We start from the raw sequence: 15,854 nt of genomic DNA on the forward strand, positions 1-15,854 counted from the left end.
TGTGTTTGCATGGGTTTAATTGTTATTGACAGTTGGATACAGTGGGACGTGACCTAAGTTTAGCAATGTTTAACTCTATTGCAGGGAGCCATCCCCTGTTGTGTGTGAATGCCGGTCTGAATGCAGCCGTGCAACCTCAAACAAAAGGCCTGTCGGATACTCAGGAGTGTCTGAAACACCTCGTTCCACACCTTGTGCCTGACTGAGGGGAGACCGCCTGAGACGGTACCCTGCTATTCACATTGAGTATTTATTGCCTCACTTTGGTGTATGTTAGCAAGTTTTTCAGTTAACTTTCGAGCCAAACGGGACAACCATTCACACATTTGAGTTTTAAATGTACCTGGAAGACACTCGCTAAAACCTGACGATTTATTTCTTCAGGGTTCTGACGGATGAGAAATACCAGAAGAGCCCTTGAATCCTAAGAGCAGATAACAAGCAGTGGTGCCATTGATCCTTCCCAGCGAGTGTCTACAAGAGGTGGAAGAGGCTTCTGGAATTACATTTGTCTAAAAATATTTTCAATGTATACATAACATATGCTGTCAGTATCTAAGACCATGGCTCGTCTTACACTTGCACTCATAAGTATGCCCAATGCTAACATGTTGCCACCGTTCATTGGGCTGCTAAACATATTTAGAATACATCTCTTAGGGACAAAGAGACAAAACTCTTCAAGACTGTGTTGAGAGGGGAACCGGATAGTCCTGTTTGAGGAGGAGAGAAGAGAAAACTCTGCATTTCACTCTGCTGTTGTTCAAACTCTCTCACTCCAGGCTGTGAATGCCACCGGGCAGAAGGTGATTACGGGTCTCAGGTTCTCAAAGACAAAACTGACAGGGGTGCAGGGGCACGGTTGACAGAAAACTATGGCTAAAACAAAACCAACAACTGCGGGGAAAGTTCCCTAAAAGCAGAAACACAAACACTTGTTTGAGCACAGTTCAGAGAGGTCGGTTCTTGAGACATGCACGCATTGTGCATGAGAGATAAGGGTATCTTAAATGCATTGTGTCTGTCTGATTACAATAGTGAAGTTTGAAGATTAATTACAAGCACTGAAAGACTCACCACACCTTTAGAAAAAAATAGGGGGGGCCCACATGCACCCTTGCAAGTGCAATAAAAGTTAAAGTAGGTGAGATCCACATCCTCCTATTCCACACAGTGTGGAATTAATAAAGCATGGATGGAACTCATCATCAAGGTTTGTAAAACCACAGCAAAGTTTTCACTGATATCTCATTGTCCTGATGCAGAAACCCCACCCATCTGAAATTCAATATTATCACTATGTTATCACTATCTGATCACGGTTTGGCATTCGGATTTCAATATTAACGCTTGGAATATTTTTAGCCTATGAAGTGATTTATGCCTCACAGGCCTTTACACTGGGAGCGTGATGAATAAACTACATGGAAATAGAAATACTCGCTTGTAAATATTTTGCATCAAAACTATTCAAACGGTTGCAACACTTCCATAAAAGTTTTGAATAGATTACCACAGACGGCCCAGCAGCATCTGGAAGTCTATTTAAGGTAAATTGTGGTATAGAGTGAATTTGAGTTCCCTCTGGTAAACAGTTACACAGTGTATATTTCTAGGACTTTTACTTTGATGGGTAATAATGGAAGGTGTGGATCCGGTATATTCTGTCTTTGTTAAGGTTGAAAGGAGTAGCCTAATAATGTTTGGTTTGAATTACAGAGCTTTGTTGTAGTAGCCTCTGTATTGTTGTACACTATAGTGTACATTTGAATATGCCCATTTCACATGACATTGGCTGATGTCTTTATTTGCAGTGCAAATGGGGTGTTTCTTTTTTTAACTGTTGTTGGACTTTACACACTGGTCCTCTGGTGAGTTCCTCTGCCTGAGCAAATCTATTCAAACTGTTCAAACTGTCACAAACTCACATTGCTGCCAGTATGAATATTTCTGATGGAATACATTCACAGGCAAGTATTATGCATTTCCGTGTTGTTTATTGCTGACGTCTAAAGGCATTTAGGGGAAAAACACTTCAACTTCCTTGACCGGGTCAACATAAATGAAAAACACCATCACGTTGGGGCAGCGTCGAACATGACGTGATGATCAATGGATTTGTGACCAAACTCACCGGAATGATAAGGTGGTTCTGAGTGAAGACCTTTGATCCCAAGGTAAATGCCACGTCATTGTTGCGACTGGCTGTAAGCATAGCAAAACAGAGGGGGACTCGTGTAAAAGCATCCGTCTTCAGATCACCTCCAAAGTCTCACTTTTAGGAGACACGTCAGCAAAGAGCTCGACCTCCAGAAGAACAACAAAAGAAGAGATGTCTCTCCTGTACATATAAGATGAGCACACCTTCAGGGGTCAAGATTGACTTTGCTTCCGTACCTTTGCAAAACCAAATGTAAGAAATAAATATGTAGATGAATTGTCATTATTAAAATATAATAAAAATGAACAGGAATTCAAGTAACCTTTTGAAATGCAAGAAATTGGTCAGAATTTAAACAGAACTCAAAACATTCCAGAATATAATGTATATAGTTTACACATAGAATTGAACTGAATAGATCTGCCCCATTGTCTGGTACCCAATGCAGCTATTTGAATCAGCACCAATATCAATCAATATTGATATTGGTGCTACCATCAACCACAACATGAGTGGTCACTGTGGCATCCAGTCAGTCCTATTCCCTTTTTACAATCAAGGCAACAAAAGAAAACATTACTTCAGGCAAAGTGAGAAGATTTATGTTGCCCTTTTTTAGGCATTTTAACCTAAAACAAATACGCAAGGGATGGTTAAAAGAGTAAACAACAACTGAAATCACACATAGGACCTTTCTACGTGCGGAAAGGAAGGCTACACTGCTTATGGGAATAGAACAGGTACAGCAGGATTTGCTGTTTGCTATATGTTGCGCTCCAGAAGCTCATAGAGTATTCACACTTTCACGGAAAACAAAGTCATGTAAAAACGAGGATGTGTGGAACTCTGAACTCCAATGGGCAAAAATCACACACGTGAACTGGAGTCTTGAGAGGCATTCATTAATGAATAACTGTGTGAAGGAGTTCTTGTGACACTTCTGCAAGCTATGAATGATCCCACACAAGGAGAGAAGTAAGCCTAGTCGCTGAGGCGGAGAGCGTTTTTATCCTTCACGGCACCTGCAGCTATACTTCCTCCATTTCAAAGTTTACAGTTAAGTGTTGTTGCTGCAAACGTGCTGATAATTGGCCTTAAGCTATCATAAAAAAAAAAAAATCATAAATCAATGTTACCAGGAAATACTTCATGCCTGTCCTGAAAGTTTGGTTCAAGTCCAACTGGAGATCTCTGTTGCATGACATTTCTTGTCTGCCTCCCCTCATGTCTTGTTAACCATAAGACAAACTATAAACAGAGACCTGAATTAAAACATTGCAACAATCCCAAATTAAATTCTGTTATATGAATCACATTTACACACTGTGGAAGCAACATCTACACTGGAGAAGTCAAATGCAAGGTCTTGTGCAGGTGCTTCACTGCGTCTCCAGTCCTTCAGATCTGAAACAGCATGTGCATCAACACTTGTCAGTGTCACCGGTGGATCGACCAGAGGCCTCCCAGGACGAGCAACAAGCAGACCCGCAGCTTCTTCTTCATACCCGCTATCAGAGGAGCAGGGCGTGCCAGCGAGCCAATAAAAAGCCTTTGTGTTGAGTGCATGGTTACTGATGAATAGAGATGTTGCCTATTGATGAGCGAGCGCCACTCGAGCTGCGCAGGCGTGCGAACCAAAATCAGATTAGCCTGTCTCCATACAATAACAATGGTGCCCATAATCCCGGAAGAATGCATTAATGTGCTCCAGTATCGCGTAAACAATCGCGTGCAGGTGTCGCCCTGCGAACCGTAAATATTGTAAGACTGCTCAGCTGTTTCTAGGCTACAAACGTCCCCGCGCGATGTGCAACATTCCCTTACATATGGTTGCTGCTCCAAGAGGGTGCATTTCTTGGTTAAACAAAAAAAATAAAAGACCAAATGAAGACATCTACCTTACAAGGGACAGCCATGTCCGAAGCCGCCATGTCCTGGGAAACCCCGGGTTGAGAAGCGCTCGGGATGAGATCGAGAAACGGAGCGCGGAGGGGGAAAACGTAGTCCCCGACCCCGACTAACGTCCTTGTTTGTTTCCTCGCAGCGCCACCGCTGTCAAAAATCCCCCCACCGTGTCCATACAAAGCAGAGCCATGTATTCACACCCGCAGGAAATGACATCATGAGTGACAGCTGGAGGGGAGAAGGCGCACACCCCCCTGACACACCTATAGTTTCAGCGAATAGAGAGCGCGCAACCGTTTCCTTTGAGACGGACGCCCCCTAACCATGGTGACAGCAAGGAGGAGAAGAGAATCAGCTCTTCTCTGAACGCGCTCTGCACACTTTGCTGCAGGAAACGCTGAAACCAAAATACAGATGCACTCAATGCAAAAGTAGAGGGCCAGGGTGTAGGGCTGATAATGTGTTGCAGTGTGATAATCAGATACGATGACGCTGAACTGAATGAATGCAGGCTGGAGACATTTGCATACCCGTGACAGTGTCCCCGCATGACCCCCCAGTCCCCACCAAGTGTTTCCCTCTCTCTTCCTCTCAGTTCAGTTAGTCTAATGCATTTCTTTCACGGGACCAAAGCGTGAACATAAAAACAATATTGTGAATCTTGGAGGGTTGCATGAAAGTTTCACACAATTTCATATATACTGTAAATAACAGACAGCAAATCAGCAAATCAGCAAATTGCAACGACCAAAGAATTGTCATTCAGTGTCGAGACAAGGAATAGTGCTCAAACTATTTAAAGTCTTATATGCTTATAAAATAATATAGTTTAAAATGTCTCAAAACAAAGCCAAAAGAAATACTGCACAAAACTCGGGGTTAGAGAAAAAAGAAGAAAAAAACAGTAAATAAAAACGTAGAAAGACGTAAGTTAAAAGTTCCACATTGATATATGTATTTCTTTATGGCAATTAGTGTAAAGGAGTTTGACTACATGAACATGTTTATTTACTTAAGTAAAAGTAACCCAGCACTCTATAAAAATACTCCATTGCAAGGAAAACTCCTACATTCAGAATTTTACTTAAGCAAAAGTAGTTACGCACATTTCACACTATTATCAGCCAAATGTACATAGTTTATCAAAAGTAAAAGAACTACAGAACATACTGCCAATACTGCATCACTATATCCCATTCTAGTAGATGTGACTGGAAATGTGGGGAGAATTCCTATTCTTTTTTGAGTTCTGCATATTATGTCTGGAAACTGCCCTCTGTCTCATCATCCTGCTGATGAACAACCATCAACAATGTTTTTATTAAATATCCCCTCCATACATGTTTTAAGACATAAAAATGCTGATTTGACAGTTCTTTATTTCAAAACAATTCAGTACATTTACTGCTTTGCTCTGATTGAGAAAGACAGTATGGAAACATGGCTGGACACAAGATGTCTCCGACTTCACTGGTAAGTCAGCCATCTGTGAACATCGTCACACTTCTGTCAATTGCATTTGAATCTTGGCCTGAGATTGGCTTCCAAGCTGTGCACATGTATCAACCCGTACAATGAAGCACAACCATCAAAATGAAGTTACAAGGGGGAAAAAAACTACAGCACTGAAGGAGTTTTAGTTGACCACACGATTCTCTCCCATCTGAGCAGAATGGCGTCTTGGAGTTTCCAGATGCCTTGGCAGCACGTTGGAGTTTATGGGACGTTGACCAGTGCATGTTCCAGCTAATTGCACACCAGAAAACCTATATGAACTTTTTCAGGAGATTCACGTGGCAGCTGGAGAAATCATCGTGTTCCGCACTGACAGCAGGCCAACTTGTGAGGGTTTGCAGTCAAACTGTTGCAATAAACTGCCCATTAATGACGGAGCTCTGTTTTCTCCACTCGTGCCAGATGCTGAGTGTGCGACCCCGTTTCGCAGATTGCATCTCTCCGCTCTCTTGTTTCCTCATCCAGCTCCCCGTCCCAGCTCCCTATCACATTCTGTCCACGTCTCTGGCAAAAGCCATGTGGGCGTCGCTGTACAGCTTGGCACGAGGCCTGGAAGCAGAGACTGGCTGTTCTGTAAGAGTCCTGGGATCACAGTGGACCCCCACACGACCTCCAGGCACGCTCAGTACTCGCATGCCCAGTGGTGGAAGAATGATTCAGATCGTTTTTATTAAGTAGGAGATGAAATACCACTATATTAAAACAAATAGTAATGGGAAATGTATCTGATGTCTCATCATGTCAGTGGCACTTTAATGTTGCAGTTGTTTGAGGGAAAGCGGATTTGAACATGATACTGGATTTATAACAAGGTAACTCTAATATCTTAAACAAGTAGTCATTAACCTTCCAAAAAATGAAGTGTGTAAAAAGTTCCTTCTGAAGTGTTGAGCAGCAAAAACTACCAAAATCCACAAGTGAGATGCATGAACACAGCTGTACGGCACAGAGAGAATCAGAAATGTCTATCCAATGTGCTTTCTGGATTCTGGAGGATCCAACTGGAAAATCAAGACCATTTCAGCCAGCATCCCTGCTGAAGTACCTTGATGGAAGGTGCAGATGTGTCTGTAGTTAGAGGTGACATAGAGGTACCAGCTTGTATTACTGGAGGTCACTGTCCACTAACTCAGACCTTCTCCCTCCTCACACAGCAATGACATGCATCACCACAATTGTCTGATGTTGTCCCTTAATGTATTGTGTAGACAGTAACATACCGTAGCAAAAACAAAATTCCACCAGGCCGGGTCATGTGGCTCGGAAACAATCTATTCAACAAACACCAGTTCTGATATATCTAAGATAATCTACGGTCTGCAGTTTAATTTGTAACAATTTCTTAATGTGACAACAACATGAAGAAACGTTAGACTTCAGATCATTTTTATGAACAAAAGCTACCACACCACGAGTAAAATGCCCCGTGTGAGTATTATATGTTAAGTTATCGGTACATTTATGTGTTAGTAGCATTTCAACGTAGTTCAAGACAGTAATGATTAACTACTTTATGTACTGATGAAAGTTCATTCTTGACCTTGGACATAGTCATTGGACTAAACAATCTCAAGTAACATACTAGCTCTCTCTGGTGCTTTCAGCCATAACCCAGGATTTTCATCAGCAGATGGAGTTTGCTCAGTTGTCATGGCGATGGATTACGATGACACAGGCTGATTTCAACCATATACTTAGGATTTTCTGAGTTGGGATAGAAGTGTTAAATTTAATATACAGTTGGGTGATCAAATCTACAACAATGGCATTTTTTTATAGGCTAGATGTTTTTGAATCTAAAATTTTTATCTGCTGAGTAGCTGGTAGCGTGTAATCGCCAAATAAACATAGTGGAGTAGAAGTAATTGGGGAGGTCATTAAAATACAGTAAAAGTATAGCAGTAAAAGAATGGGTACCACTTAACTGCGGAATAAACGCATTTATATTCAACCACTGCAGTGGAGTTGTAACTGCTACAAGAGCATCAGGGAGAAACACAGTCCAGCTCGGCATTCTATATCAAATCAGTCGATGCAAATCAAAATGAGGGGAATCGCAAACACACCAACACACAGATGTGGACTGCAGTGCACTGGGTTCCTCTACAGCCGTTGGTGATTTCTTATGCCTTCGTGTGAGGAGGACATGGAGAAACATCAGACTCATAAGGCTGGTTGCAACACGACTCAAGAGAGCAGGCAGAAACAGTAATAGCCTGCATGGTCAAGACATTCTGTCTGGACTACAGCTGCTTTCCCAATTAATGGGGGACTCAGAAAGCTTTCCACATCTACATCATTTAATGACAACTGCATTTGCTTGCAACATGTCTGTCCTTCAACTGAACCTGGATGTAATAAAACGGACTATGAAGAAGCAAAAACGTGTGAAAATGATTTATGGTGATCCGTAGAATTACGGTTTAGTGGAAGACTTACTGCCCACTGTCAAGCTTAATAAGATGGATTTGCCTGTTTTTTAAATCGTTGCTTGAAATGGAAACATACCGTAGAAATATGCATTTTTCGTTGTAACGAAATGAAAAAGACTGCAAATATGCTTATGCCTTTGTTTATAATACTTCTCTGTTATCCAGTGGTAATGCTTGAATGCACTTTAATAGTGTATGACATTCATTCCTACTTTAATGTTTTATAAATTGCACTTTTACTGTTTTTATTACTTTTTTCTGTCATTGCTGTAAGCGTTTCTCTGCCTTGTCTACAATTTATCCAACGTGTGAGCCACATGATTGTATTTTCAACAGAAGTAAAACTTTGTTTTTCAGTCATAGAGTTGTTGCTTTACATGAAATAAGTTTTTTGGGGGGAATTTGGAACATCATGTACTTTTTTGGGGTTACTATGATGACCCACTGAGGTACAGTAAGTGGGTCAATGTTGCAACCAGAGCTCTGCTGCCACCTGCTGCTAAGACACTGCAGATGTCACTTCACTTACACAGTCTTGATCAAGTTTTTAGGCACACCACGACTTTGGAGTTTCATAAAAAAAAAAAAAAACAACCTAGTGGCAGTGTAAATTAACAATTTCATTAAATCCTGACAAAAAAGACATTTGATCTTTTCATTAATCTTGCCTTTTTCAGGCAAGCCTAACCTATTTTCTAAATCAAAAATGTACCCGTGCACGTGCCTTCATAAAACCCTCTAGCCGTAGACACTTGTTTCTTTCAATGGGGATGAAAGTATAAACCTCTAGAAGAGCAGTTAAGTTGGAATCCCACCTCCAGGATGAAGGATTGCAATGATTAGACAAGTGATCAATTTGTTAATGATGGAACAATAAGCAGCAACTATGATTATAATGTATTGTTAATGTCATTTTTTTTAACCAGAAATGCCAAAAATCCAGGTTGTCACATTTTTTGGGGGGGTCTTTAATTAGAAAATATCTTTGGATTTTGGACTGTTCATTTCATGTAAGGTAATTGCGAAGAGCATTTTTTCGCGAACAAACGACTAATCTAAAAAAAAACTTTAAAAAACCCATCAACAATTAAAATTGTCATTGGTTGCAGCTTAAGGAGTGGGCAGGAAATGTGGAGAAAAGAACGACAATTTTAGTTAAATGTGGTGAAAAGTAAAAATATATATCAAGAATGTTGAATGAGCCTCCACCAGGTGGCGCCTTTGCCATATCTGTTAATGAGTGAGGCCTGGTAACTCCTGTTACTGGAGGTGCATTGGTGATTAACTCTATTATCACAGTTCACTATGTGCAGAACATCAAAATATGAGTATGTACAAAAATATTGCAACAGAGACGCTTCCATCTTCCATCTCCTTGCCCTACATTTTAGACTGAATAATACATTTTTATAATCACTGTGGCACAGATTAATGTGGCTGACTCCATTTAGATGCATGCTTAGCTTTTCTCCCTTTCAGCAAATGCACTCTGCTCGGTGGTTTATTTGAGGGTCCTGCCCACACAGAGCCTTCAATCCTATCCACTTACATTCGATCAATAACACTATTCCATTTATACAGCCATGACATCATACGGAGGCTTAGAAAAGCAGCGCTGCCAGTGTTATTCTTGTCAAATTCCTGGCAACTTTGGATGAAACAACAGTATATTATTGAATTCTGACATGTTTCAGAGAAGAGTCTCAAAAGCTTTTCATTAGTTCATGTTCTCATGGGAAAAGAATATCCCAGGGCGGACGTTAAAGCATTTTGCAATGTTTTTTCAGCAAAGTGGGAGGAGATGAAGGGGAGCACATGGCCTTTAGAGATGCAACCCCAGAGACAGGATGCAAACAGAGCCATCGTCTCATCGGGCTTAGCATTCAGCTTACTTTGCTCTTTCACCCGGGCCAAGGCTCAAATCGATTCAATATGGTGGCTGGTGGGGGGACAGCCACGCAGCCGGCGCAGCTCACATAGAACTACATCCTACACTGGTCTAGATACACAGGATACAGTACGGTGGTAATTTCCCACGCTGCAATGTTACCTACTTCAGTGATACACTGTCACATAATCCTCCTCGCTGCCCTGGATACATCTAGTGAATGTGTAATTAGCTCAGCATGTTACATATGACTGAAGTGTGTACAGGGGGAGTTATGTGTCTGTGCATGTCTATTTATAGGGAAATGCATAATAAGGAGGTAGTTACCACACAAAGTTGATCACTGGTTATGCGACTGTAAAATAAAGACACAGGGGTGAGCGAGGGGTTTCACTGTGAATGACGACTCCTAGAGTCTGACCTTGATATGATATGAGATCCAGGTCTGCAGTCTCAGACAGCGAGGCATGTCAGATGCCCAAATTGGCATGATACCGGCTGACACTCACCCCGTCATCCATCTGTGTGTGTGTGTGTTTATTTATGTGTGCTCTTGGCCGGGGGAGGTACTGCAACCATCATCTGTTGCCATATGAATCATGCTGTAGTGCAGGAGGTGAGACTGTGCCATGGCTCTTCTTTCCATCTGCTTTGCTCTCGTCTGCTGGCTGATCCCGGGAAACAATGAAGGTAGTCAAGTCAGGTTTCAGAGATATTTCCAAATATTTCTCAACCGTTCGGGCAGAGGATGATAAAAATGTTGGGCTACGTCCAACGTTCCGATTAGCATTAACTAATGATTTACTCGATTTTGGTAGTTGATGACTGGTCGGCTGATGTTTGGTTCTGGCTTTCATCAGACGGGAGCATGCGATACTTCAACATCTGCATGTCAACTTCATCACAGGGACGGCGTTGCCACGGAAACCGTTTTGCACCAATGCATTCGTTCAAGCTGCAAACTGCCTCAAAAGCTTGAAACATTTAAATGGACACTTGGATGTCAAATTACAGAAAATAAAATAAAAGCCAAAGACAAAGCTGATTGATTGATTGATTCTTTATTAAAGTCTGAAACAGAATAAACAAATCAAAGACAAAATCCCATAGTGAACAACCCTTACCTGCTGGTCCAGGTAAGAATGCTGTGAACAAGACGCCCCCGTTGTCTGTACGGTGAAGTATTGCTGCCCTTCAGGGAAGGCAGTAGGTTGTATAGTTATCTCCTGATTGGGCAAAATCACTACCCTGAAACCACACAACCTACTACCTCACCCTGTCCGAACATCACAAAGGTCGTACAGGTTGGCGAGCGTTGGTGTAGCTTGTACTGGAGAGCATCACGGTGGAGTGACAGACAAACCCTGTACATTTTCTTACAGTACAAAGAATCCTCATAGATTTTCACATTTTTTAAAACTGACACATCATATCTCAAGTGACTTACAATGACAGACCATGGCCGTGTAGAGTTTTCATTTCTAAATGACTTACATTACTTACAATGAGAACTTAAAGGTTGAGTAGGTCATTCTATTCAGAAACCCTTTCTGTTATATTACTTTAATCCTCGGGACACACCGATTGCAATGAAAAAATGATATGCTTTGACATTCAAATTAAGGTGACCTGCCTGTCTGTCAATGCTACGTCCTGATTGCCGCACTCTGCCGATCTCGAGCACTCGTTGGGGCGTTCTGAGGGAGCGGCTTTGAAAAGGGGTGTGAACGAAGGGGGCGGGACTTCTTCGGTTATTCTAAATAACCTACTCTACCTTTAACAGTGTGAATATAACCAGAGAGCTTTGACAAAAACCCTAAAATCTTGTGATTGTAAAGGAGAATAAAAAAAAGATGAAGGAAAGACGATGACAGCAGGTTTGACAACCAGCAAAACATAACAGATATAACGCCTCGCATAACAAATAAATAAAATGTTTTCATTTTATTGAGCTTAAATTCTTTGCAACATTGAAAAGTCACAGGAAAACAACGTAAAGCAACTTGAATCCTAAATGACCTACCACTATCAAATGCTATACATGCGATATGTTCTAAGCAGCGGGTAAACATGCACATTCCAGTCTTGATCCAGGTCCAAAGGCTCATACAATGGCATCTGATGACATCACAGCCACTTCAGGAAAGACAGTAAGTTGTATAGTTATCTGACAGGAAGGGTGTGACCCTAAAACTATACAACCTACTACCTCACCCCAAAGGACAGTCTTATAAAACAAAGTCATTGCAGGTCCCCCGCTCATGCAGCTAATCCGCTTTAACACACCTTGATGAAAGCAAAACAGCGGTTATGAGTCAGTGAAACACAAACACACATGCCACTCTCCCGTGGGACGCCTCACCGGTGTGACCGCGTGAGAACACAATGTGACGACCGGGTCACTCGGTTCATTCCTGCAGCCCGAGGGTAATTCAAATGATCCCACAACATTTATGCCTGAAACAAATTGTACGGCAGAGATATTTAAATATTCAAATGTCATCAGGAAATGACTTAAAGGTTCCTGTGACATCTAAAACAAGGATTTTACAGATAAAACATGTTTTTTTTGTGAAATACTTGAAGAGTGTACTCAAACCTCTAAAAATGGATTAAAATTAAACACAATTTGAATGAAAAAAAATCCCTCTTTGGTTCAACTGTCGAAATTAATACAAAATATAACAGTAAAAAAAAAGAACCACTGTTCTGAAGCATTACGGCACACACAATTGTAATAAAGAAGAAAAACAGTTTTATTTGCATAACAATCTGCAGAGATTATTCCGTGGCGTTATTCTTTTGTTCTCAGTGCAGTGTTTGTGCTTGGCAGAGGAGCGTGTAAACGGGAGTGACCACTATGGACAGTCGGTGAGCTCAAGTACAGCTCATATCTTTGCCCACATGTGTGGAGCAGAGGGCCGCAGCTGCTGCCGCTGTTAATGTTTCTCACCTGCTCTGTAACACGCAGCTCCCTCCATCACAGCTCCAGCAGTATGTCAGGTAGCCTCCGTCTGGAAGTCTGTTCCTCCTGCAACAAAGGAAATGGAGAAACGCCTCAACACAATGACTTTGAGATTTGCATTTTGTGAGGTCAATCGCAAACACCCAAGTGGCTCTTTTTTTTAAATCAAGTGAAAACATTTTTAGGGTTTTGCTTGCAATTTCTTTACAATATGCTTGTATTAAACTCATCTTTCATGTGAGAAAAGCGACACCACACCTGAAAAGAAAGTCACATCAGAGTAATCCTTGTCAGCGCGTACCTCTACGGTCACGTTGTTCTGTCTGTGAACGCCCGAACGTACAGCGCAGCGGAATACAGCCCGGTATGTCTTGAGTTGAGGGGCCCCATTGTGTCTGCTCGGTGGTGAGTCTGAGGCTCTTTGCATTATTCAACACTGCCGTACTTACAGCATCGCGCTGGATGAGTGGATTCTAAGTATGCGCAAGCGCACACCGTTACAGTGTGAACAAATAAGACGCGGGGAGAACGCGTTGCAGGCGGGAGAAAAGATACAGTACGGCGACCTATAGTCGCACACACACACACACTCACACACTGTGAGTGGATTATCTTTGCAGAACACTTACACTTCAAGTCACGTTGCACATTACAGAACTTTTCCTCAACATATCCACTTAGCGATGTGTAGGTTTTACTCTCGACACACACTAAATACACACAGAAAACTGTCTGGACCTCCTTTCCTACCACGTTCTATTCTCATTGTGCAACCCTGCAAAACGCTCAGCGGTGTGGGGTCCGCACTTCATAAGGTAAGGTCAAGGCACGCCGTCCTCTCAGTCTGCTGACTGGACATATTTCAAGCTAATATAGTAGATGGCTCTGGGACCCTGACCAACGGAGTGCATGTGCAGGAAAGCTATTGCTTTCAAGTGAAGCCAGTTGCTATCATCCAGTGACAGGGAGATATTCACACTCGCGCCCGCACACATGCACTGCAGAGGAGCGATATGCAAGTACACGTATGCACACACACACACACACACACACACACACACACACATACCCTTGTTTAGGGCTCTTTACACAGTTAGGCAACACACTTTCGAAGTGCCCTCCCTTATGGCGAGCTTGTCCTCCAGCAAAGTCAGCCGTCTCAAAAGTGTGCAAACTCAGCAAGCGCTCCTTCACGTGGAAGCGTCTGTAACCGAGACGCCGCCCCGGGCCTTGTGCCTTCCATGAGCTGTTTCGAAGGGCCAGGGTGCAAAGTCCTCTTTTCAACACCTCATCGCTTCATAATGTCACTCAAACACATGCCAGCGCTGTGGGACATGTGAACGCATGAATACACACAAACGCACACTGTTTTGAATAAACACGCGTTCACACACACACAAACATGGAAACGTAGCCTTTAGACTTTGAGGGGAAAAAGGCAAAACCTGATATTCATTTACCTCATCGCATGTTCACAGCGTTCGCAGCGAAAGGCACACACACACTGCTTAAAAAGCCACTTTAATTCAATCACACGTCAGTCTAAGTGCTACAGTGCTCATCGATCGATACTGACGCCGGGTTTCACTGCAGCGATAGAACGATGGAGTGCCGTAACCTTGTAAACTGATCTTTGGGGTCCTGGTGGTTTGTGGTCAGACGGTGCGGCGAGTAATTAGGAAAACGAAGCTGGACGTTCACACAATGTGAATCCCCAAGCTTCGTTGTTTTCTGCCAATTTCCATGCATCCAGCACGCCATGGTTAATATTTCATTTAAGTATGTGGCTCTACTATTCCAGATTCTCTAAGGTTGTGGGGTTTTTATGCATTCAACATTCTTCATTGAATCTTTATTTTATCACGATAGAATGGAATATCTCTTCAGTCAGGGAGTGTTGGCCAGAATGGCACCACAGAGTTTACATTTCACAAATAATGTCATCATCCACTGACCTTCTAGGCAAGTGCAGAACCCATAAATAGGACTTCGTATCAAACCCCAACACCTTTTAGGTAGACAGAAATATGACTGTTGCATTACAGAGAGTATTACAGAGAGGCAGCATCAAAATGCCTTTTAAGGTTCCTCATCTTGTTCACTTATTTGATCATGAAAAAATATGTACTGACTTATATTATGTCAAATTGAGATCATTTCGTTTGGGGTATAGTTTAATATTGGCACCAATATTGAAATCATTGCAATTATATCCAAGTTTAGACAGCGTGCTTACTGTAGCTCACTCTTCTTCTTTATTTAAGAACTTAGGTCGGTGAGTTTGGGGACGTGACACTCAGAGTACTCGGATTTACCCTTGTCGTCAGCCTAGCCTTTGGAAATGCCATTTGGCACCACAAGATTATTTGAGCGCTTATGGTTGAGTGAGAAGTATGCACGGTGTATGTGCTCATTAGTCCTCGTGTTTATACACGTGTGGCTTCCCTTCTATCGGGGAAGTGGTCAGGAATAATCAGACGCTTGTGTGCATGCATCGTCTTGTTTACATCTACGTATATGTGTGTGCGCCCTGGTACAAGTGAAGTGATGTCTGGGCGCAGACAGGAGGAATCCAGATAGACATGATGGAGCATTGCTCCCCCCCCCGACCAACCACCACAGGCCCCCTCTGGGTAGCACAGCAGGCATGACCCATCTATTTATACCAGGGCCAGTTGGGAGGCAGCGGGAGGAGGGGGAGGACAGGAGCAGGGGAAGAGGAGAGGTTGCATGGGCAGGTCCTGTTACACATGCCAGGGGGGATGGCTGGGGCAAGCCACGGGGGGATTCTGCTCAAAGTCAGACAGGCTGACCTCCCCGTCACCTCTGCATGAGGCCGATATCGAGCTTGCGAACCTTATGCGAGTGTGTGTGCGGAGAGTGAAAGAAGAGCGAGTTTATGGGTGTGTGTGTGGAACTACAGGTATGCATTAGTGCATGCATATGTGGTGTTTGTGTCTGCGGATCAACATATATACACGTGTGATG

General features: G+C 42.6%; 1 protein-coding gene and 1 long non-coding RNA gene across 2 annotated transcripts in view; both read right to left on the minus strand.

Moving 5' to 3' along the window:
* pparab (peroxisome proliferator-activated receptor alpha b) overlaps positions 1–4,201 on the minus strand; it is a 29,996-nt gene extending 25,795 nt beyond the window's left edge. The window contains exon 1 of the mRNA XM_084018013.1: positions 4,060–4,201. The gene's annotated coding sequence lies outside the window, so the exon portion shown is untranslated. The remainder of the gene's footprint in view (positions 1–4,059) is intronic.
* A 6,779-nt stretch (positions 4,202–10,980) lies between these two features.
* LOC311017933 overlaps positions 10,981–15,854 on the minus strand; it is a 38,457-nt gene continuing 33,583 nt past the window's right edge. The window contains exons 4-5 of the long non-coding RNA XR_014597662.1: positions 12,855–12,932; positions 10,981–12,358 (exon numbers count right to left, since the gene is read on the minus strand). This is a non-coding gene — a long non-coding RNA (uncharacterized lncRNA). The remainder of the gene's footprint in view (positions 12,359–12,854; positions 12,933–15,854) is intronic.

The sequence above is a fragment of the Eutrigla gurnardus genome (genome assembly GCF_963514095.1).
Source record: "Eutrigla gurnardus genome assembly, chromosome: 9".
Taxonomy (NCBI): domain Eukaryota; kingdom Metazoa; phylum Chordata; class Actinopteri; order Perciformes; family Triglidae; genus Eutrigla; species Eutrigla gurnardus.